The sequence below is a fragment of the Chiroxiphia lanceolata genome, chromosome 2, assembly GCF_009829145.1.
Source record: "Chiroxiphia lanceolata isolate bChiLan1 chromosome 2, bChiLan1.pri, whole genome shotgun sequence".
Lineage (NCBI taxonomy): Eukaryota > Metazoa > Chordata > Aves > Passeriformes > Pipridae > Chiroxiphia > Chiroxiphia lanceolata.
Window position 1 is genome coordinate 1143834 of NC_045638.1, and position 23832 is coordinate 1167665.

Consider the following 23832-nt stretch of genomic DNA (forward strand, 5'->3'; position numbering starts at 1 on the left):
TGACACCCAGAAGGCTCCTTTCTTTGAGCAGGGAGCATCTCATGAACAATTCTGAAGAACCTTTTTCCCAGAAACCCTGACATCCTTCTCCAGCCCTGAAGCCAGGGAGTTTCTCCAGGAGTTTCTCCAGCAGTTCCTCCAGGGGATCAGCCAACGCATCCATATCTTCGTGGTCTGCTGTTATATTTTGGAGCTGTGGATCCCTGAGATCTCATCTGGAGATCCCATCCCAGCAGCCTCCCCGGGTTGCTGCTTTGAAGCTGCACCTGGTGGATCTGAGTCACCCAGGTGGGCAGGGAAAGAGCTGGGAAAGAGCTGGAATGTGCATCTCCTTGGCACAACACAGGTGGTGGGAATGAGGCAGCAGAAATGCCTTTAAGTGAATGAGGGAGCCAAGGGTGGGCTCTGACTCCTGGCTGGGGTTTGGGCTTCGCTTTTCCTTCTCATTGGGGTATGGAAGTGTCCTTTCCCACTTTGCCTGGTAAAACCTGCAAGGAGTTGAAGCCTTTTCCAGCTTGATCCAGCCCAGAAACCAAGTGTATCCTGGGCTGTGCCCAAAGCAGGGTGGGCAGCAGCTGAGGGAGGGGATTCTGCCCCCCTGCTCTGCTCTGAGACCTCACCTGGAGTTCTGTGTCCAGCTCTGGGGCCCCCCAACATAAGAAGGGCATGGAATGTTGGAGCAAGTCCAGAGCAGGCCATGAAGTTGATAAGGGGACTGGAGCACCTTCCCAGGTGGGACAGGCTGGGAAAACTGGGACTGTTCAACCTGGAGAAGAGAAGGTTGGGTGGAGACCTCACAGCACCTTCCAGGGTCTGAAGGGGCCTGCAAGGAAACCAGAGAGGGATTTAATCAGGAACTGCAGGGGCAGGATGAGGGGGAATGGGTTCAAACTGAAAGAGGGGAGATTCAGGTGAGATATTGGGAAGGAATTCCTGGCTGTGAGGTGGGGGGGCCCTGGTCCAGGTTGCCCAGAGAAGCTGTGGCTGCCCCTGGATCCCTGGAAGTGTCCAAGGCCAGGTTGGACAGGGCTTGGAGCAACCTGGGCTGGTGGAAGGTGTCCCTGCCCATGGCAGGGGGTGGCACTGGATGGGCTTCAAGGTCCTTTCCAACCCAAACCAGTCTGGGATTCCATGATTCCATGATTCCATGACCCTTTGGGTGCAGCCCAACCCAGCAACAGATGGGACACTCGGGGACAGCCTGAGGGGCTGTTCCCATAGGTGAGGCCATGACAGTGAGTGCCATCATTACCATACTGAGGGTTTTCCAAGCTCATTCCATCCTCCATCACAACAGGAATATCATCTCCCACTCCCTCCAGTGACCTGCTCATCCAGCAGTGTGGAACACCAGGTCTGGGAGTTGCTTCTGCCCAAGATCCTTCTGCCCCAGGAGAGTGAAGATTCTGCTCAAAACACCTATTTTTCCCAACAATACCTGTGGGAATTTCTGCAGGCTGGCTGAAAATTGCAGGATTGCAGAGATACTGCCCTGCCCTGTTGCTTCTTCTCTCCCTGAAATCCTCAGTGACTTCAGCAGTTCAGGGCTGGCCCAGAAACTCCAGCATCTCTGGGATCCTTCAGGATGAAAGGCTCTCCACGTGGGTAAGTTATCATTATTTGTTCTTCTCCTCTCCCTGATCCACTTTGGAAGACAGATGTGCATTCTTTCCCCCCCCTTCCTTCCTGCCTCTGGAACTGATGAAATGTGAAAATCACTTCTTAGATAGAAAAAAAAAAAAACAAAACCAACAAACCAACAACAACAGGCCCCCAAAGTCAACACAATACATTGGGAGCTGTTTGGTTTCTAATCTCTGAAAAGGAGCCAGGTCAAACAGACACAGCTCCACTGATAAATTGTTATTCTTAGAGATTTCAGCCTTCCATGGAAAAGTACTGAGCTGGCTCTGTGATCTCCTCTTACACTGTCATCAACATCCAGCAGTGGAAAATTGGAGAAAACCAGCTGCAAGGGAGAGTGTTAAGGGCATTATTTTTAGCTGCCTCATTTCTTTTCTGCCTCCACATGCTCCCCTGTGGAAAACAAGGCTGTCTGTCCCAGGGACTTGCTGGCAGCTGCTGTGTCAGGCACCACAAAGCTGCTCCTTGGGAAGGAGATGCTGAATAAAAGCGGAGAAATCCAAGTGGTGGCACAGCAGGAGAGGTGAGGGAATGTGGGGAAGCTTTGGGAAGAGTGTGGGTTCTCCCTTCACCGGAGGGTTGAGTTGGAGGGGTGGAGCTGCAGTTGAATCTCCCTCTCCCTCTGCTGAGGTGGTTCCTTTCTTATTTCCGCTCCCTGCTGGGACATCTAAGAGTCTCAAATACTCATAAATACTCAAATAGCTCACAAACACTGATGTGCTCTTACAACAGGGCTGCTGAAGAGAGGAATTCCCACCCTGGAACTTCTGAGGGCTGAGGTAGCAACTAAATCCAGGAGGGTTCTGGTGCAGGTGTGGATGGATCTACTGCCAGCCCATCCCTCGCCTCCTGAGGGTGACTTCCAGTCAAACCAGGAGCACTGGGCTGGAAAGGCTCAGTCTGCCCACTTTGGCCCTGTGAGGTCTCACCTGAGTGGAAGAATCATCAGTTCATGGAATGGTTTGGGTTGGAAGGGACCTTAAGGATCATCCAACCCCCTGCCATGGGCAGGGACACCTTCCACTAGCCCAGGTTGCTCCAACCTGGCCTTGGGCACTTCCAGAGATCCAGGGGCAGCCACAGCTTCTCTGGGCAACCTGGGCCAGGGCCTCCCCACCCTCCCAGCCAATATCCCATCTAATCCTGCCCTCTGGCAGTGGAAGCCATTCCTTGTATCCTGTCCCTCCATCCCTTGTCCCCAGTCCCTCTCCAGCTCTCCTGGAGCCCCTTCAGGCCCTGGAAGGGGTTCTGAGGTGTCCCTGGAGCCTTCTCTTCTCCAGGCTGTGCCAGGGCCTTCCCACCCTCCCAGGGAGGAATTTCTTCCCGAAGAAAGCTCTCCGTGTGCCAGCCTGTTTTTCCTCCTCGTTTTTTGGGGCACTTCAGCTCCTTCTAAACCTCTGGCCTTGGCAGCACCTCTGAATCCTCATCTCCGTGAGCATCCTGGCAGCCAAGGGGGTGAAACCTGGGGGTGTTCCAACCCCTCCTTCTACCCCAGGAGAGTGTTTGGATGCCAAACCAGGGAAGAACCCAAAGGGTGCCAGAGCAGGACGACTCCTGGGCCTGAAAAATGAATGATCCTCTCGTGCCACGCACAAGTTTGTGCAGGAACAGGGCCAGCACAGGTGGGTCTCCTGCATCTCCTGCACCTTTTTAACTTGGTTTGGCAAATCTGGAACCTGAAATCCTCAGTGACTTCAACAGTTGAGGGCTGGCCCAGAAACTCCAGCATTTCTGGGATCCTTCAGGATGAGAGTCTCCATGTGGGTGCTGGTTTTAGGGAAGATTTGGGGTTTGATCAATGCTATAGGGAAGATTTGGGGTTTGATCGATGTTTTCAGGGAAGATTTGGGGTTTGACCGATGTTTTTAGGGAAGACTTGCCTAAAAGTTCAGTCCTTTCCAAGGATGAAGTCGTCGGTGTTGGTTTGTCCACCCTCCATTAACAGTCTGGGAGGTTTTACCCCAAAACTTACAGGTTTGGGGTTTCCATGCCTGGGATTTCCCACTGGGATGCCCTGGTGTCAGGGGCTGTTTTTCCAAGATAAATTGCCTCTCTTTGTCCTGCTTGGCACCTCCTGGCATTTGACAGATGCCTGGAAAGGAGAGAGACTTAAAAAAATCTTGGCACGGAGGCGAGTCCTGACCATGAGTTGAGGAGCTGGGCAGGAGTTCAGAGGTGACTCTTGGTAATGCTGTGTTGGGCAGGGAGGCTGAGAGCAGAGAATTTTGGGGGCTCTCAGTGCTCCAGAAAGCGAGCTGGAGGAATTCCTCTGGATTGCTGAGGGCAGGAGAAGTGGCTGGAAAGGAATAGGGAGCAGGGAGGTGGGACCGGGTGACCCACAAGGTCCTTTCCAAGTGTTTGTTTCCTTCCTGTTTCCCTCTTGGATGGATTTCCCTCCACTCCTGTTCACTTCCTAAGGTGAACATGGGTCTGGATTGGGAGTCTTTGTGGGTACATGAGGACTGTTTATCCCTCAGGGACTTATTCCCAAACCAGTCAAAAGCTTTTTTTTCCCTAGTGGTTCTGAGCAAATAAACCCCATGGACATCATTTTGAGTTAGAAGAGGACAAAACTCCCATTAAAAATCACTGGGTCAAAAATTTACCAATCATCCCATTTATTTCTCCTCTGTATCCGTGTCCTGTTATCCCAGATAAGAGTGTTTTGGCTGACTGGGAAGGTAATGCAGCTCTCCCTCAGAAGAGAGCTCAAAACTTCCAAGGCAGAGCAAATCGGTCCACTTGGAGAATTTGAGCAGATTGGGTTTGTTTTTGATCTTTTTGGCCAATGAGGTTAAGCCTGAACCTTGTTTTTCCCCTTCTATCTCCACAATAAACCCTGGAAGCTGCTCCTGCTGACAGGATACCTGGAAACTGTCCTGTTGTTGAAGTGCTTCAGAGCCTCCTTTGCTTTATCTGTGCCTCTGAGAGTGGAACGTGGGCAGCTGAGAAGGATCAGGGAGGTCTGGATACCTCAAGGTTATTCCAATTTGTTTGCTTCCCTGGTTTTTACACCCCTGGGGACTGAGAGCATTTCCCTTCCCTATTTTGATTTTTCTGTTCCTTCCTCCAATCTCAGGAGCCTCTACCCCTGTGTCCTGAGGGCACGTCCTGCCAGGAGCCTGGTTGTTGTGCTTGGCTCGTTGTTTACAGGCCTGGTGTCTCCTTAATGTGGCTAAATCCTGATTTTTTTCCCTTCCATCTAATGAAAATTTACAGCCCAGTCTTGTTTAATCTGACACACTCTGCTGCACAGTCCCAGAGCTGTTTGAGCCCATCAGACTCCCCAAAATTCAGAGCTTTGCCCTATTCAACACCCCCTAAGTGCGGGTGCAGAGAGCTGGCTGGGTGTGGAGGTGCTGAACTGCTCAATAACATGATTTGTAAAACTAATTTGGTTTCTAATTCTGGGTTTGTTGCACATAAACTCTCAGATGAAGCCTCTGCTCATCAGAAATATGATTTAACTGGGTTAGGGGGCATTAAAGATGTGAAAAGCAACGGGCTGTGCCTTCACAGGAGCTGCACCTAAAACAATCCTTGCCCAGGGAATACAACCAGAGCTGCTTTTGCAGGAGTTTTGTCTCATTTCTCGAGGTAAACTGGGAATAATGGGAAATAACAGTACTTTTTTGCTGGGAATTGCCTGTGCAGACCCTCCCTCTTGGCTCAGCACAGGCTGGAGAACATCTCAGGCACGTCACTGCAGAGGGAGGAAGCACTTGGGCATCCTTCAAACAAAAGGAGGAGGTGTTATTGTGTTGTTATTATTTGGGTTATTGTGTTATTATTTGGGTTATTATTTGGGTTATTGTGTTATTATTTGTGTTATTTCAAAAAAATATGGTGAATCCACTGCTCCTGGCACTGCCTGTGCTTGGCCTTCAGAGCCCTCACACTCCAGGCAGGGAATGTCAGGGAGTTCCAGGCTGTGGAGAGAGTGCTCAGGAGGTTTGAAAATCAGTGAACAGTGAGGGGTAACCAGTGAACAATGGGGTTTAACCAGTGAATAATGAGGTGTAACCAGTAAATAATGAGATTTAACCTGTGAATACTGGAGTTTAACCGGTGTCTAACAGGGTTTAACCAGTGAATAACGAGGGGTAACCAGTGAACAATGTGGTTTAACCAGTGAACAATGAGATTTAACCAGTGACTAACGAGTTTTTAGCAGTGAATAACAAGGTTTAACCAGTGAACAATGAGATTTAACCAGTGACTAACAGGGTTTAACCAGTGACTAATGGGGTTTAACCAGTGAACAATGAGGTGTAACCAGTGAAAAATGAGATTTAACCAGTGAAAAATGAGATTTAACCAGTGAATAACGAGGGGTTTAACCAGTGAACAACGAGGTTTAACCAGTGAATAACAAGGTTTAATCAGTGAATAATGAGATTTAAACAGTGACTAACAGGGTTTAACCAGTGACTAATGAGTTTTAACCAGTGAATAACAAGGTTTAACCAGTGAACAATGAGATTTAAGCAGTGAACAACAAGATTTAACCAATGACTAACAGGGTTTAGCCAGTGAACGAGGTTTAACCAGTGAATAACAAGGTTTAACCAGTGAATAACAAGGTTTAACCAGTGAATAATGAGGTTTAACCAGTGAACAACAAGGTTTAACCAGTGAATAACAAGGTTTAACCAGTGAATAACAAGGTTTAACCAGTGAATAATGAGGTTTAACCAGTGAATAATGTTGTTTAACCAGTGAATAATGAGGTTTAACCAGTGACTAACAGGGTTTAGCCAGTGAACAAGGAGGTTTAGCCAGTGAACAAGGAGGTTTAGCCAGTGAACAAGGAGGTTTAACCAGTGAACAGTGAGGTTTAACTGGTGAACAATGTGGTTTAACCAGTGAATAACAAGATTTGACCAGTGAACAATGGGGTTTAACCAGTGAATAACGAGATTTCCAAACTGGCCATGTGTGCACAGACCTCCACATGTGTGCCCAGAGTCCCTCACCTCTGCCCTTTGCCACCTGAAAGGAAATCCCTGGCTATTCCTCTTCCTTCCTTCCTCACATTCTTTGGAAAACGCTGTTCCAGTCGTTGGGAAAGGGCTGGTAATGAATGGCTTCATTTGATAGTTCAAGTGTCATGGTCTAACTTTTCCTTCATGGGAGCTAAACAGGAATATCTCCATGGAGCAAACTGGTGCTGGGCATCCCCCCCTGGAGTTAATTTTTTAAAAAATAATATAAATTAATTAATAATATAAATAAATATAATAATATATATAATAAAATATAAATTCATAGCTGAGTAGGCTCTGATATAACCCTGAACTTCTGATTTTTGCTGAGAGCTCACTATACCTTGGGGGGATGATTGGGTTTGGATTTTTTAGAAATATGGCCCATGGTGTAAAAATGAAGGGAAAAAGAGGGTTTTATATGTGAGAATAAATGTGTATATAATACATATTAATATATAAACTTCAAAGTGACGTGGCTCTTACAGTTGTAAAGTAGATTTACCCCATATTTATAGTGATAATATTGCACGTGGCTTCCAGGTTTTAGTGATGGTAGGAGGCAAATTAAAACCACCAGAAAATAATTTCCAAGCATTCCCCATCCCTGGAAGTGTCCAAGGCCAGGTTGGAGCAACCTGGGCTAGTGGAAGGTGTCCCTGCCCATGGCAGGGGGTGGCACTGGATGGGCTTTAAGGTCCCTCCCAACCCAACCCATTCCATGATTTTGGGGCACATGTTGATGGTGTGTTGCTAAATTTGACTTGCTCAGGGACCACAGGTGGAGTCTGACACCAATGGAGGAGTTGTGTCAGTGCAGGGCTGACAAAGCTCAGCAGGAGCTGAAGAGGGAAAAATTCCCTCCGGGCAACGCTGAGGGAGAAGGTTTGGAGCAGAGAGATCAAGGCCAGCCACTCACTCCGTGCATGGGCTTGTGTTTGGTGATCAACTCCAAACTTTCCAGGCCTTTCCTCCACCTCAAGGAGGAGCTGAAAGTCCCTCTCCTCCTCAGGCTTTCCAAGGGCTGCAGGGCTGCTCGGCTCAGCCAGACCCAGACGTTGGGTGCCAGGGAGGTTGTGGACTCCCCATCCCTCGAGGTGTCCAAGGCCAGGCTGGACCTGGAGCAACCTGGGCTAGTGGAAGGTGTCCCTGGATGAGCTTTGAGGTCTCTTCCAGCCCAAACCATTCCATGATACCTCCTCCTGGTACTGCTGGTGTTGGGGTGGCTGCACTAGGATCCCTCTCCCAGAGGAGAGATGCCCTTGGAGAGGGAGATTTCCAGCCAGGCCCTTTCTTTGGCACAGAGTCTCTCCTGCCCCTTTGGCTGCCCAGTGTCCACCAGGATCCTGGACAACTGGATTAAGGCCAAAGCTGTCCCTGTTCATTGCAGGGGAGTTGGAACAGAATCTTTAAAGGTCAACCCAAACCATCCTGAGACTCCTCTGAGGAGCTGGCAGTGCCAACCACGGGGGTGTGGGTGTGCAGAGGCGTTTTCTGGGCTCCTCTTTGGGCAGGGCTGTGAACATGGGCCTGTGTTGGACCACGTGAAGCTGCTGCACCAAACAGGTGCTGGGGTGCCAAGGACAAACCAAGATCATCCCTTCCCTTCTGTGCAGGACCTCTGGAGAACATCCCGGGGGGGATCAAGCCTGTGCTGGGTTATTATGAGCACCAGTTGATTTGCCTTGTTAATAAGAAGCTGGGATGATGGAGATCTGACAGTTTTAGGTATTTCCAGAAACAAAAAACACGTGGAGGCAGGGAGGACCCTGTGAAGAGAGGCAAACTCAGGCTGGGAAGAGGATAAATGTGACCCCAGGGCTGTACTTTCCAGACCATTTTCTCCTGGCACAAAGCAGGGAGTGAAACATCTTTCCCTGCTCCAGTGCTTCCGTCAATTCCCACACCACCCTCTCTGAGATGCATTAGGACAGTTGTTTTCCAGGTGAGGGAACTGCACTGGGAACTGGTCCAGGTTCTCTGAAAGGAAAGTTGTGTTTTAACCCAGCTCAGATCCCAGTTTCATTCCTCACGGCATCTTGGACACGGAGGATAACAGGAGCAAGGAGCAGCTTGGGCTGAGGGCAAGATCCCTTTTTGGGGTCCCCTTTGGCTGACAGGGATGGTGAGACCGTGGCCTAATCCCATCCCAGCTCCAGCACTTGTCTTGACACCAAAGTAAAACCTTCTACCTCCCTCAGGTGGACCAATTCCATGAAAATCCCTGTTTCCATGGTAACTGCTGACAATCCTGCAGGTGTCATTCCCAGCGGGTTCCCATGGGATTCACAAGCAGAAAACCAGCAGCTGGAAGATTCCCCCTCATCCCTGGAATGGAAGGATCACTTCTTCCCGTGGTGAGTAGAGGAAACCACTGGGGTTTGGGACATTTGAAACGATCCCATCTGGAATGCTGGAGGATTTGCCAGCTCCTGCCAGGCGGATCCCAGCAGCCCGTGTTTTTCTGGCAGCCTGAAGCGTGACTTCTGATATGGATAAATGGAAATCATAGAATCATGGAATATCTTGAGCTGGAAGGGGCCCCCAGAGATCATCCATTCCAACTCCTGGCCCTGTACAGAACACCCCAAAAATCCCACCATGGCCCTGAGAGAGTTGTCCAAATATTCACCTAGTTTGGCTTTTGCCTTCTTTTCTTCACTTTTTTAGGAGCAGAGGTGAATATTCCTTACCAAACAAATGTAGTTCGTCAAACAAAACCCCCCAAATATTGTCTTTTGTTAACTAAAAAGCGTCGAAAACCACTTCTGTGCTCAACAATGATGAGCTAAAAAGATCTGAAGAGGTTGGGAAATGAACAATTTCAATGCTTTCTCATCCTTTTACATGAAGCCAATCTAAAAAAAAAAATGGTAATGAATGGTAAGTTATTCATGACTTTTTCTGAAGAAGGAATAACAATGTACCTTCTGTGAATATTAAGTAAAAGTAACCTTGGGGGGATGGGTTGGGCCTGGTGAGTCACACACAGGTTTGGAATTCTTGATGTTCCACAACTGGCAGCCCTTCCAAGTTCTTCGTGTGTCCCTGAGTCCCTCCAAGGCAGGTGGAATGAGTTCCTGCAGATCCATCCATGTTTTGGATCCTGTGGCAGCCCAGGGAGGAGTTTGGAGCTGAAGGAGCTCTGTGCTGAGTGCAGCCTGTCTTGCAAAACATTGCTTGGCCTTCCTTACCCAGAGGTTGGATCTATGGAAACATTCCCAGGTGTCCTGTTGGGAAGGCTCCTCCATTGCTTCAGGATGGGCGTTCACTGGTTGCTTCTCAGAGCTGAGCTTGATGAAGGTGATTAAAATGGTTAATGAGACATTAAAATGGTTAATGAGACATTAAAATGGTTAACGAGCCCGCGCCCCACAACCTCTCGCCCCCTTCAATCTGGGAACAAAAAGTGGGGAAGGTTGGGATGGGAAGAGCTGCAAAGCTCCAAAGAAGGAGGATTAAAGGGGCTGTGTGTCACCCACCCCGGCTGTGGGGTGGGATGTGGGTTCCAGTCCCACAGTGGCCCCATTTGCTGGGCCAGGGGAGCCCCTGGAGTGGGATGGTGCCCATGGCCTGGGCAGCACTTCATTGTTCTGCTTCCTTCTCAGCATTCGGGCCTGACTTGCTGTTCTCCAGCTGATCCCCTCCTCTCCAGCTGATCCCCTCCTCTCCAGCTGATTCCCTCAGCTCCACCCTGCCTTCCTTTGTGCCACTGGGGAGCCCTGGAGATGGAATCCACCCTTCTGGAGCCAGAGGAAAAGCTCCTGCCCTGGTAAAGGCTTCCCCTGAAGGCTCTCCAGAGGCAGGTTGGTGGGAATTACAGTGGGAGCTTCATCCCTGTGTTCTCCAAATGGGCAAACAGTTCTGGGTTTTGACTAATTGTCTTCTGCCTGGAGAAGCTGTGGATGCTTCTTCCTTGGAAGTGTCCCAGGCCAGGTTGGATGTGGCCCTGAGCAACCTGGGCTGGTGGGAGGTGTCCCTGCCCATGGCAGGGGGTTGGAAGTGGGTGATCTTTAAGATCCCTCCCAACCCAAACCAGTCCCTGGCTCTCTAATTCTCTAATTCCAGGATTCCAGGACTGCTGTGAGGAGAACCCACAGGACAGCTGGAGCAGAGGGACAGAGCAGGCTGTGCTGAGGTTTGGCTGATGCTCAGAGATTCCCAGTTCCAACTGGATGTGTTAAACCCTCCAGAACAGATGCTCCTGCTGCTGCAAGCCCGGGGGCTGGACACAAATTCCAGGGAGAGGTGGAGAGGGAAAGCAGAAGGAGTTGTCACCCTCCTGTGCTGTGTGTGAGGGTGGCACTCAGTGACCTCAGAGGTCTCTCCCAACCCAGATGTCTAAGTGGGGTGGGATTAGTTAATCCTGGCTTGCTAAACCTATAGTCAGGATTTAGCCCGAGGTGATACAGGGAATAATGTGTAATTACTGTTCCAGATGGATTGTGATAAGAGCAGTAATTAAGGAGGGATGAGTAGCTCTGTGTGTCAGCAGAGAATTGAGGGTGTTAAACAGAGGTTTGAAGATCAGGAGATGGGTCCAACTGTCAGAAGAAAGTCCCTGCTAGTAAGGTGCCAATAAACATATTTTTAACCTTATTTAGTAGGAAAAGATCATATGACCAGATAGAATTACAGATGTAGGCTGAGATATCTTATAGTAGTGATTAAAATTAATTAAAATCATTCCCATCTGTTACTGCAAAGACTGATCTTGTCAAATGTGGGAAGGCCAGGGCTGACCCCCAGTGCTGGGGACATTCCAGCTTTGCTGATCCCTGGCTATCCTGGCTCCCTCAACAGAATCCCAGGATCCCCAAGGCTGGAAGAGCCCTCCAGGATCCTCCAGTCTCACCATTCCCCAGCACCACCAGGATCACCCCTAACCCATGTCCCCTAGGGCCACATCCAGACACCTGGGGGACATTTCCAGGGAAGTTGCTGAAGAAACAGGATCTCTCCCACAGGATTTAGGCACTGAAGGCAGGAGCAGCCAAGGAAAACTCCCATCCCTGCCCCTGCTCGGGCCCATCCCAGGGAAGAGCAGCCTTTGGAAGGAGCCCAAGGTCCAGGAGCAGAGGGGAAGGCTGGAATTTGGGCCCAGGTTGATCTCCCCAGGAGCCTCTGCTGGTTCCAGGCAGCAGGAATTCCAAGCTGTGCCCTGGGCCTGGCTCAGGAAAGGGTTCCCTGTGCAAGGAAGGGCTTACCCAGCACGGGACTTTAAGCTTGGGCTTAAAGCCAAACCCACGGTGAGGGGCTTTACTGGGGCACTGAGGGAGAGGAAAGAACAGCAGGAAAAGCTCCAGGAACTTTGGAGGACGTTGCTTTCATTTCAAAAGGGTGTTTTTGGCCTAAAACAAACCTTCAAACCTCAGGGATCTGCCCTGAGAATGAACAGGTGTCCCAGGCCTGGACAACCCGGGGTGCTCGGGGAGTTTTAGGACTTCCAAAATATGGACAAAAAGATGATTCCATGAAGTATCTGCCCAGAGGGGTTGAGGACTCACCATCCCTGGAAGTACCCAAGGCCAGGTTGGAGCAACCTGGGATAGTGGGAGGTGTCCCTGCCCATAGCAGGGGGTGGAACTGGATGAGCTTTAAGGTCCCTCCCAACCCAAACCAGGCTGACCAGGTCATACAAACTAAATTAGATGCAACTTTGTATTTCTGATCACTTCTTTCTCTCTGCTGGTCTGTGTCTTTCTGGAACAGGACTTGGACTGTCAGTCCTCTGAATCCCAGAATTACCAGGGTTGGAAGAGACCTTCAGGATCATCCAGTGCCCTCATCCAACACCACCAGGATCACCCCTAATCCATGTCCCCAAGGGTCACATCCAGACACCTCTGGGACACTCCCAGACACAGGGACTCCACCACCTCCCTGGGACACTTATTCCAAGGCCTGACCACTCTTTGAGAGTAAAAAATTTCCCCAGATCTCTCATCTGAACCTCTCTCTTCCCATCCCCTTTCCTCCTCAACCGGGTTGATGGGAAAACAAGAGCGGGGTCCTTGAGGGAAGGCCACCACCCAACGTCCCTTGGGAGACAACCTGGGAGAGGCCTGTGGGCAGCATTCCCTGACTTCTGGCAAGGGTAGAGTCTGAATGCTCAAACACATGGATATTCTGCTTAAAAATAGACTGGCAGGGAGTTTATGACAACCCTGTAGTCCCTGGGGAGACTCTCTGATGAGGCAAATGTTTCAATGCAAATAAAACCAGGCAGGTCAGGAAGAAGCTTTTCAACAGAAAATGCCAAGGCCAGAAATATCAACTGAAAAATGTGCCTTTTTTATTTTTTTTAATTTTTTTTTTTTGTTAACTATGAAGTCCATACCAAATTATCCTTCCTGGTTGTAACCATTTCCTCAGCCCCCACACAATAGTCTGTCTTCATTTGCTGCTCTGGTTTGTTTAGGCTCCAAGCTTTTATGGGCTTGGTTTTATCAGCTTGATGTGTTTATAAAGCTCCATGTATGTCTTGGGAGTTGTTTGAACAATAATAGGAACTAAATAGAGGGTAATTTGGGCTAAATTGCTGCAAAATATACACTTCAGAGTCCTATAAGGGACTTGATTAAGTATATATTTGATTTGGGAGTGAATTCCCCATCCCTGGGTGGGGTTGGATGTCTTGGTGTCCAGGTTGGATGGGCTTGGAGCAACCTGGGCTAGTGGAAGGTGTCCCTGCCCATGGCAGGGGTGGCACTGGGTGGGGTTTAAGGTCCCTCCCAACCCAAACCATTCCCTGATTCCATGCTATGTGAGTTGGATTCGACTGGCTCCCCCCTCACTCCTCTCACTGCTGTTTTTTTCCAGCTATTCCAGCTGGAATTCTCCTGCTGTTGTGCAGCACAAACCCTGCAGGAGCTTGGGAACTACAGGATTTGTGAGGCATTTGCTGGGATTCTCCAGCAAGGGATTCACCCCCTGGTGTGAGGGAAGGAATGTGGCTGGTGCTGAAAGGGCTGGAGCATCTTCCAGGTCAGGACCAGCCCCAAATTCCCTCCTCAGGATCCCAGAAAAATTCCAGATCCTGATCCAGAGCTCAGGGAGCATTTGGACAGCGCTCTCAGGGCCAGGGTGGGATTGTTGGGATGTCCTGGGCAGGGCCAGGAGTTGGACTTGGATGATTTTTGAGGGTCCCTTCAAACTCTGGATGTTCCATGATTCCATGACATCAGGTGCCAAAGCTCTGGGTGAGCTCTTGGACTGGCAGTCAGCTGTGCTGGGAGGACATTCCATCCTTGGGGAGCCCCTGGTGCTTTCTGGAGGGTGAGTTTTTTCCCAAATCTCTGTGCTCCAAGCCCGGGGTTTGCAGTAAAAGCCCCGAAATAAAAAGCACAGATGAAAGAGCCTCCTTTTCGCTGAGGGAGATGCCAGTTGTTGATAAACTGGGTCAGCTGAGAAGTGTCTGGGGGTGGGAGCTGTGTTACTGGACTTGAAAGTCTGGGGTGGATGTCAGAGCTGCTCCCCCGAGCTCTCCCTTGCCCTAATTTAGGCACCTCCTCGGGGCTGGGATGACTCATGGTCTGCAGAGCCCTACAAAGGAATCCTGGCTTGGGGGCTGCACTGGGCAAAGGCTGAATCTGGGGCAAACTGATCCTGACCTGGGGGATTTTACATGGGAGCTGATGGATATTGTGAAGGCAAAAAGCTGTTTGGCAGAATCCCGGGATGTATGAGGCTGGGAGGGCGCCCACAGTGGGACATCTGCTCTCCTTCTCCCACAGCATCATCATTCCTCCCTGAAACTCTTTTCCTTTTGTCTCAGGGCCTTGGCACAATCAGAATCTCTCCTGGAGGTTTCCATGATGTCTTTCTCCGCTATCCTTCCAGCCATATTCCAGCTAATTCCCAGCTCTCCTTCAGGACCTTTAAAGGTTCTTGTTCTTCTGTACAAGAACCTTTAAAGATCACAGAATGGGTGGGGTTGGAAGAGCCCACAGTGTCCCATCTGGTCCCATCTCCCTGCTCCAGCAGGGCCATCCCAGAGCACACGGCACAGGATTGTGTCCAGATGTTCTGGAATATCCCCAGGGAGGAGACTCCACACCCTCCCTGGGCAGCCTGTTCAATGCTGGGTCACTGCCCAGTCAAGAAGTTCTTCCTCCTGTCCAACTGGAACTTCCTGGGCATCAGTTCCTGCCCATGGCATCACCATTCCTCCCTGAAACTCTCTTCCTTTTGTCTCAGGGCCTCGTTCTTCCCTTGGCACAGTCAGAATCTCTCCTGGAGGTTTCCACGATGTCTCTCTCTGCTGTCCTTCCAGCCATATTCCAGCTAATTCCCAGCTCTCCTTCAGGAGCAAAACTGTAGAAGAACCTTTAAAGGTTCTCTTGTTCTCCTGTACGTGGACCTTTAAAGATGGGTGAGGTTGGAAGGGCCCACAGTGGCTCATCTGGTCCCACCTCCCTGCTCCAGCAGGGCCATCCCAGAGCACATGGCACAGGATTGTGTCCAGAGGGGTCTGGAATATCCCCAGGGAGGAGACTCCACACCCCCTCTGGTCTCTGATGCAGCTCCTTGATTTTTTCCTTTGGTTTTTTTTTTTGATTTTCCAGGTTTGTATTTGGGAGTATCAGCAAACCTGGCAGAGGATTTGTCTTCATGGGCAGGGACAGAGTGACTTTCACCCAGAGGTCAGTCCTTGGTCCACCTGGCCACGAAGCCATCCTGGAGCACCCAGAACATCTCTGCAGGTATGATCTGAAGAAACTGTGTGAAAAAGGACAACAAAACCTTAGTGCTGTGTTTGAGAAAGGTCCAAATCCAGCTTTTTGGAGCTTCAGCTGCAGGAAGATACTGGATAATGATACAGATCTTTATGCACAGGAAGATACTGGATAATAATAAGGATCCTTAGCCCAAGGAACTAAAGGAGAGGGAATACTTTAGGGATGGGGGAGTCAAACTGTATTTAGGGATGGAAGGGCTGTAGAAGCAGCTGAGAAAGCCTGGGAGAAGGTGTCATGATTTGTGATAGCTGTGGCATCCCAGGGTAACCAGAAGGTACCAGAAGGCACAAAGGCAGCATCAAGCCCCCAGTCTCACATTCTCTCTCTGCTGAAATCCTACGATTCTTGGGGGGGAAAAAAGTGAAGAGATGAACAGGAGGCAACCTTGGCCACTCCTGGCACAAAATCCCAGTGTGACCATCCCCACTCTGCCCACTCTGCCTCCTGTTGCTACATGAGCTGGCAGAGCTTCCAGAGGCCTCAGGAGATTCAGAGGAGGATTTACCATGTGATACCCAGCTGTTTATGGCAAGGGCTCACTGGTGACCTCCAGGCAAAATCTTGGCTCTGTAGGAAGTTCCTTTCACGGTGAAATGGGAGGAAAAAAATAGGTGAGGCCCAGGAAGATGCAAAGAAATAAGGGTTGAGGTGGGACAGGAAAGAAGGGTTGGAATGGGACAAAAAATAAGGGTTGGGATGGAAAAAGAAACAAGGGTTGAGATGGGGAAGAAATAAAAGTTGGGATGGAAAAAGAAATAAGGGTTGGGATGGGAAAAGAAATAAAGGTTGAGATGGAGAAGAAATAAGGGTTGGGATGGGAATGAGAAATAAGGGTTGAGGTGGGGAAGAAATAAAAATTGGGATGGGACAAGAAAAAAGGGTTAGGATGGGACAAGAAATAATGGTTGGAATGGAAAAAGAAATAAAGGTTGAGATAGGACAAGAAATAAGGGTTGAGGAGGGACAAGAAGTAAGGTTGAGATAGGACAAGAAATAGGGATTGAGATGGGACAAGAAATAGGGGTTGAGATGTGACAAGAAATAAGGGTTGAAGTGGGACAAGAAATAAGGGTTGAGATGGGGAAGAAATAAGAGTTTGGATGGGACAGGAAATAAGGGTTGAGGTGGGACAAGAAATAAGAGTTGGGATGGAACAAGAAATGAAATAAGAATTGGGATGGAACAAGAAATAAGTGTTAAGATGGAACAAGAAATAAGTATTGAGATGGAACAAGAAATAAGTGTTGAGATGGAACAAGAAATAAGTGTTGAGATGGAACAAGAAATAAGATTTGGGATGGAACAAGAAATAAGGATTGAGATGGGACAAGAAATAAAGGTTGGGATGGAACAAGAAATAAGGGCTGAGGTGGGACAAGAAATAAGGGTTGAGATGGGAGAAGAAATAAGGGTTGAGGTGGGACAAGAAATAAGAGTTGGGATGGAAAAAGAAATAAGGGTTGAGATGGGGAAGAAATAAGGGTTGAGGTGGGACAAGAAATAAGAGTTGGGATGGAAAAAGAAATAAGGGTTGAGATGGGGAAGAAATATGGATTTCGATGGGACATGAAATAAGGGTTGAGATGGGACAAAAAATAAGTTTGAGGTGGGACGAGAAATAAGGGTTGAGGTGGGGAAGAAAGAAGGGTTGAGGTGGGACAGGAAATAAGGGTTGGGATGGGGCAAGAAATAAAGGTTGGGATGGAACAAGAAATAAGGGTTGAAATGGGACAAGAAATTAGGGTTGAGGTGGAGCAAGAAATAGAGGTTGAGGTGGGACAGGAAATATGGGTTGAGAGTGGGAAGAAATGAGAGTTGGGATGGAAAAAGAAAGAAGGGTTGGGATGGGACAAGAAATAAGGGTTGGGATGGGACAAGAAGTAAAGGTTGGGATGGAACAAGAAATAAGGGTTGAAATGGGACAAGAAATTAGGGTTGAGGTGGAGCAAGAAATAGAGGTTGAGGTGGGACAGGAAATATGGGTTGAGAGTGGGAAGAAATGAGAGTTGGGATGGAAAAAGAAAGAAGGGTTGGGATGGGACAAGAAATAAGGGTTGGGATGGGACAAGAAGTAAGGGTTGGGATGGGACAAGAAGTAAGGGTTGGGATGGGACAAGAAGTAAGGGTTGGGATGGGACAAGAACTAAGGGTTGAGATGGGACAGGAAATAAAGGTTGAGGTGGGACAAGAAATAAGGGTTGGGATGGAACAAGAAATAAGATTTGGGACGGAAGAGAAATAAGGATTGAGATGGAACAAAGAATAAGATTTGCGATGGAACAGAAATAAGGATTGAGATTGGACAAGAAATAAGGGTTGAGGTACTCTGTGGTTGCAAATTGGAGAATCTACAGTCACTGTGCATAAGAAAAGTCAAACCCCACACAGGCAGTTAAATCTGTCATTGAAAAAGTAGGACTGACAGAAGGGGGAGAGTTATTAACTGTGAGCATTGGTTTCTACTTGTTTTTTGTTTTTGTTTTTTTTTTTCCTGGGAAACAGGACTTTGTGGGCATCCTTTGTAAATAGGATCTCAGCAAAGGGTCTCTCTGATGCTGTCATTAATTTTTTCCTCCTTCTGTGGTTCAAATAGTGCCATAGAATGTGCTCCTCAGGAAAAAAAAAGTTGCTTGAAGAAAAAAAATCTTGAAAATATGATTTGTGACAGAGTTTTTATTTAGATGCAGATGTAGGATAAGATATCTCCATATTTGGCTCAAATTCTTGACATGAGACTTAGGAGAGGGGGGAAAAAAAGGGGCCTGTCATTGCTGAGGAGCTGAGAAAATTTAGGTTCTCTCTCCACATGAGACTTTCCAAGATAAATTAACAGTGGATGTTGAGCTGGACTTTAAATTTACAGCCCAAGACGTGAAAGGAGGTTCAAACCACTTCACCCAGCTGTGGGATTTGCCAGGGAAAACTCACCCTTTCTTTGTAGCAGCTCCCCAGGAAGGCAGGGAGACCAAAAAAAAAAAGGTGGAATTCAACTGCTGGGAGCCCTGTTAGCCCAGACTTGCTCCTGGTGGGCATCAAAGACAAAAAGCAACTGTAGCTTTGTGGAACTCCTGGAAACATTATTAAATTTGACTCAGAAAACAAGAGGATAATGCAGAAACCCAGGGAGGCTGTTCAGCTAATTGCTGGGGTGGTAATGAATTAAAATTGGCTCTGGGAGAGGCTCGTTTTAAGCTTCCAGTGTGGCCAAGGGAGAGGAGCACAGTTGCCTGGTGGAAGTTCCTGGGATGAAAAGCTGCTCGAGTGCAGTTTGCACGTCCAAAGGTGGATCTGGGAGCTCTTCTTTGAGCAGTTCCCAGTCCCAGAGAGCTGTTCTTTGAGGCCTGGAGCTCCTGGCTGCATCTTGGGCAGCAAGAGAGGGAAGGGCGTCTTAAATTCCCCAAAATAGTTTTAGGCTGGAAGAGCTTTTTATTTGTCTTTTATGAAATCATAGAATGGTTTGGGTTGGAAGGGATTTTAAGGATCGACCAGTGCCACCCCCTGCCACGGGCAGGGACACCCTCCACCATCCCAGGTTGCTCCAGCCTGGCCTTGGACACTTCCAGGGATGGGAATGACCTTGGCTGTGCCTCCTCTTTGCTGGCAGGCAGATGTGACACCTACGGTCTGGGAGTGAAGAAGTCCCAAAAGCTCTGGTTTCTCCCGGGGTTTTGCAGTTTATTTGTGCACATAATTGAGACTTGGCCCTGCCATCTGTCCCTCTGTCACACACTTGCCCAGACTGTGGCAATTAGCAAAACTTTCCCAGGCAGTAGCTGAGCTGGGTCGTCACCACAGCTGAGATTAGAACCAGGAGCCACACGGGCTCCAGAGGAGCAACCAACCCCACCACTGGATGATGTATGAACCCAGGGAAAGCTGCTTTGGAACCTCCCAGAAACCTAAGTTCAGCTGTTTTCTCACATTCATAAATCCTACTGGAAGTGGATGTTGGCGGAGGAAGTGGGAGGCGCAGACAAATGAGGGATTTTCGGACACTCCTATTCGGGGAGCACCCCGGGGAAGGACTGTGGAGTCATTTGTTTGGGCAGGGCCTAAAATTAAGGGGCCCCGGCCTGTGGTGTGAGGGAACAGAAATAACAACAACAACAGGAGTTTCCCCCTTTTCCAGCCGTGGCTCCTCAAGGGATGGACGTTGGACACACCAGGCCGGGCTTTGGCCTGAGGAGGACTTGGGAAGCTTTTTGTAACTTCTGTGGGGGTGGCCCCTCTTTGCCATAGGAATATGGCTTGGGATTTATCCGTGTGACAAGTGAGGAGGGACGGGAGAGCTGGCTCTGCCTTCCCGGGCGGGCGGAGAGGCCTCCATGGAGGGGAAGGCCTGGTTTGGGATTTGGAGTGCCAAAAACACCTCCTGGAAGTTGTGCCCACACACAGCTGGTCGTCGACACCCAAACCTGGTTTTTTTCATCCCTTGTGGTTTTCTCCACGTGACAGACACAGAGCTCTCCTTTTCCAGAGGCTCTGGAAGCCCTGGCTTTGTGCGGATGCTGCTCCTTCGGAAGGTGCCGGAGGGTTGGGGGGGGGGTTTGTTGAGCTGTGAAGGCACTGATGGAGTAAGAGCTGAGCTCTCGGTGTTCCCAGCTCAGCCTGACCCCAAACTGAGGGGTCTGAGGTGCAGAGGGAGGGAATCCAGCTGGAAGGATCCTCCTTTTTGTTCCAACAGCCCTGTTGGATGGAGAGGCCTCTCCCTCCGTGGTGCCAGGGGCAGGATGGGCACTGCAGGGTTTTCCTCCTGGTGGTGGCTCGAGTTGCTCTGGAAGCTTCTCCCTGAGGAATTTCCCTCCTGAGGCAGCTGCTTTTCCCATGGAGGGGCCACCAGGAGTAGCTCTGCTGGGGTCACCAGCAGCTGTCCAAGCAAACCAGACCCACTGGGCTACAAGTTCATGGAATCATGGAATTGGTTGGGTTGGAAGGGACCTTAAAAGCTCATCTCATTCCACCCCCTGCCATGGGCAGGGACACCCTCCACCAGCCCAGGTTGCTCAGGACCTCATCCAAGCTGGCCTTGGACGCTTCCAGGGATGGAGCAGCCACAGCTTCTCTGGGAATTCTCTCCCAGCCCCTCCCCACCCTCGCAGGGAAGGATTCCTTCCCAATATCTCAATTGCTTTTGACCTGTTCTGGTCACCCCCCCTTGTGTCACAGCTCCTTGGTCATGGCCAAACAAACACCTTGTCCCAGCCCCCCATTTTTAGAGTAGAAAGTCATTTTTTGTGTGGCACTGAGGTGTTGGGAAGCTCAGTGAACCCTTCAGCACAGAAACGCTGCTGCCCCCAAATTCTCTGCATTTTGCTCAGCTCTGATTGCACAGAAAACTTCTCTTGCTTTGTTTCCCCCCCCCCCCCTCTGATTGTTCTGTCACTGAATTGCGTAGTTAATGTCTTTATTAGAACATTCATAACGTGAGGCAGCAACAAAGCCACTGTGGCAACCAAACCCAAGTGAAAACCCCTGGAAGATTAATGCTCTTGTTCTTTCTCCCGTGGTAAAATGTCAGTATTTTAGGAGAGAAACTGTTTTCAGCTGTGCACAGAAGGGTTTTTATTTAAGTGACCACAATTTCAGAGTTTCAATTGTGCTCTCATTCTCCCTCTCTCTTTCGTTACCAACAGCCTGGTATCATTTATTTAAAATTCTGCCTGTTTTCATTGGAATGTAGTTAATTGCCTTGGAAGGAGTATAATCTCTTGAAGAAAAACATGCTTACCATGGAAATAGCTCCTTTTTGAAAGGTTTGCAAAAAAAAAAAAAAAAGGCAAAAAAAAAAAGCAAGCAAATTATGTACAAATTCTTAGAATGCTCCATTGTGCCAAACACTGATGAATTTGTTTGGATTGGGCAAGTCCTGGCAGCAAAGCGGGGCATTTTTATGGTTATTTATGTTCTTTATTAACTAATGTATAGCTGGGATAGTCTAATTACTACAACCATTGAAGCTGCTCACAGCAGGAGCACAAACCACACAGCATTTGGCTGGTTTGGAGCTTGAGCAGGGCAGGAAAAAATTCCTGGGTTTCATGCAAAACTCTTTGGCCCCTGAACCTTTCATCAAATCTGCAAGAATAACTTGGTTGGTTTTGGTTCCCCCCCGTCCATCTCCCCACACCCCCCCGGGTTCTGGACAGGCTGAAATGGGGTTTTGTTATGGAACTTCAGCTTGGAAATCAGGGATATGATGGGTTTCCTTGCTCCTCATGGACCACAACCGTTGTCTTGGAGTGTGTATAGGCATAGAAATGTATCTGACTGCTGAATCCCAGGATCCCTGGGGTTGGAAAAGCCCTTGCAGGCCATGGATCCCCCCTGTGCCCCATCCCCACCTTGTCCCCCAGCCCTGGGCACCTGAGTGCCACGGCCAGGCCTTCCTGGGACACTTCCAGGGCTGGGCACTCCAAACCTCTCTGGGCAGCCCCTGCCAAGGCCTGAACACCCTTTCCAGCAACAAATTCCTCCTGAAAATGTGGCCCATCCTTCTTGAAATGATAAAAAAGACCCGACACCACTTGTGTCAGACTCAGCCCAGCTCTGCTGGTCAGCCCTGGTGGGACACAGTGACCTCAATGGCACTGGAAGTGTTTGGACTCAAAATTAGCTCCAGTGCTCTGTTGTCTCTATGTTCATCTTCCTCTCTGGTGAGAAAGCAGCTGAGATTCAGGCCAGGCTGGATGGGATTTGTAGCAACCTGGGCTGGTGGAAGGTGTCCCTGCCCATGGCAGGGGGTGGCACTGGATGGGCTTTGAGGTTCCTTCCAACCCAAACCATTCTGGCATTTTATGATTCTAAAAATGGCTGAGGGAGCTGGGGGGGTTTATCTGGAGAAGAGGAGGCTCAAGGGGGACATCATTGCTCTCTGCAACTCCCTGACAGGAGGGGGCAGGGAGGAGGTTCGGACTCTGCTGCCATGTCCAAGGGAAAGGAGGAGAGGGAATGGCCTCAAACTGCACCAGGGCAGGTTCAGGTTGGAGATTAGAAACAATTTTTCCCTGCAGGAGTGATCAGGCCTTGGAATAAGTGTCCCAGGGAGGTGGTGGAGTCCCTGTCTCTGGAAGTGTTCCAGAGGCATCTGGATGGGGGGGACATGGATTAGGGGTTATTCTGGTGGTGCTGGGACTGGAGCATCCTGGAAGTCTCTCCCAGCCTTGATGATTCTGGGATTCTGCTGAGCTGGCCCTGCACTGGCGACTCCTGAGCCAGTTCCCTGTGTTGGATCCAAGCTTTGTTGGAGGAAGGACCTGCTTTGCTCTTGGATGTTCAAGAAAGGTGCAGTTCTGTGCTGAGTGGTGGCAAAGGGCTGGAACTGGTACCAACTTGCTCCCCCTTGGCCTGGGCAGCACTGACATGTGCTCACGTCCAGATGTGCCCTGGCACTGCCTGGTCCAGCTGTTAAGGCAATATTTAGGAAATATTTAGGAATATTTAGGAAAGAGGAGCCTGGCTGGAAGCTGAGATATTGTAACTGAGCAGGAAGACCAGGCCCAGGCAGGTTGTTGAGGCACCTCCAGCAGCAGCCGAAGGAGGAGCAATGGGAGGGCAAAACCACCCCCCTGGATCCTCTGGGAGCCTTGGAAAGTCCTGGTAGGATCCTGCAGCTGCTGCTACTCAGGGAAAAGTCTGGGCCTTTGGGATAGTGAAGAATCCCTGGCACAATCCTGGAAATGTGCAGGGCCAGCAAAGCCTGGATTTCCAGTCTCCATCCCCTGATTTATGGGATGCTTTGGGTTTAAGTCCCACCCCGTGCCATGGGCAGGGACACCTTCCACTGGCCCAGGTTGCTCCAAGCTCTGTCCAGCCTGGCCTTGGACACTCGCAGGGATCCAGGTGCAGCCACAGCTTCTCTGGGCATGATTCCCCATCTGGAACTACCCTTTGTGTCCCTTTTTCCTCCTCCTTCCCCGTTAGCTGTGGAACAACCAAATTCGGTTTTCCCTACAATGCTGAGAAGCCTTTGGCTGCTTTTGGGATGGACAGGACCCTGCTGAAAACTGCATTTGGGTCCTGGAGAAGGACAATCTTGAGCCATCTCCATGGTTTTGGCCTTTCCCTTGGCTGGCTCAGCAAACTGAGTTTGGTGGCTCTGGCTTTAAGGGATGCTGTTCTCTCCTGCTGTGGGAACAGAGGCCCGGGATCTTGGATGCTGGGAATTCCCCGTGGCAACCCAGCATCTCAAATTTGGGATTGCAAATGAAGGGCAGCAAATGAAGGGCAGCAAAGCCCCGGGAAGGCTCCTCGGGGTCAGGATATCATGGACAAAGGCAGGTCAGGGACAGAAATCCACGGTGTCGGAGTTATCAGGCTTTGACAGACACAGGGTTTTCCCAGGTTTTATTCCCTGTTTATTTGGAACGTTTGAGGCAGCAGAGCAGCCCCAGGGCAGTGACTGGATGGCTCAGAGGGGGAAGTTTGTTAAAAGTGATGCCCGGGGGGGGGGCAATGAGAGCACT

The 23832-nt window shown here is 49.5% G+C and overlaps 2 long non-coding RNA genes across 2 annotated transcripts; both read left to right on the forward strand.

The window, feature by feature from the left end:
* Positions 1–1301: 1301 nt before the first annotated feature.
* LOC116782997 lies at positions 1302–9494 on the forward strand. The gene is made up of 3 exons (XR_004355423.1): positions 1302–1605; positions 8887–8986; positions 9300–9494. It is a non-coding gene; the product is annotated as an uncharacterized LOC116782997 (long non-coding RNA).
* A 785-nt stretch (positions 9495–10279) lies between these two features.
* On the forward strand, positions 10280–17486 carry LOC116782996. Its single transcript, XR_004355422.1, has 3 exons — positions 10280–10435; positions 15197–16012; positions 17066–17486. It is a non-coding gene; the product is annotated as an uncharacterized LOC116782996 (long non-coding RNA).
* Positions 17487–23832: the final 6346 nt, after the last annotated feature.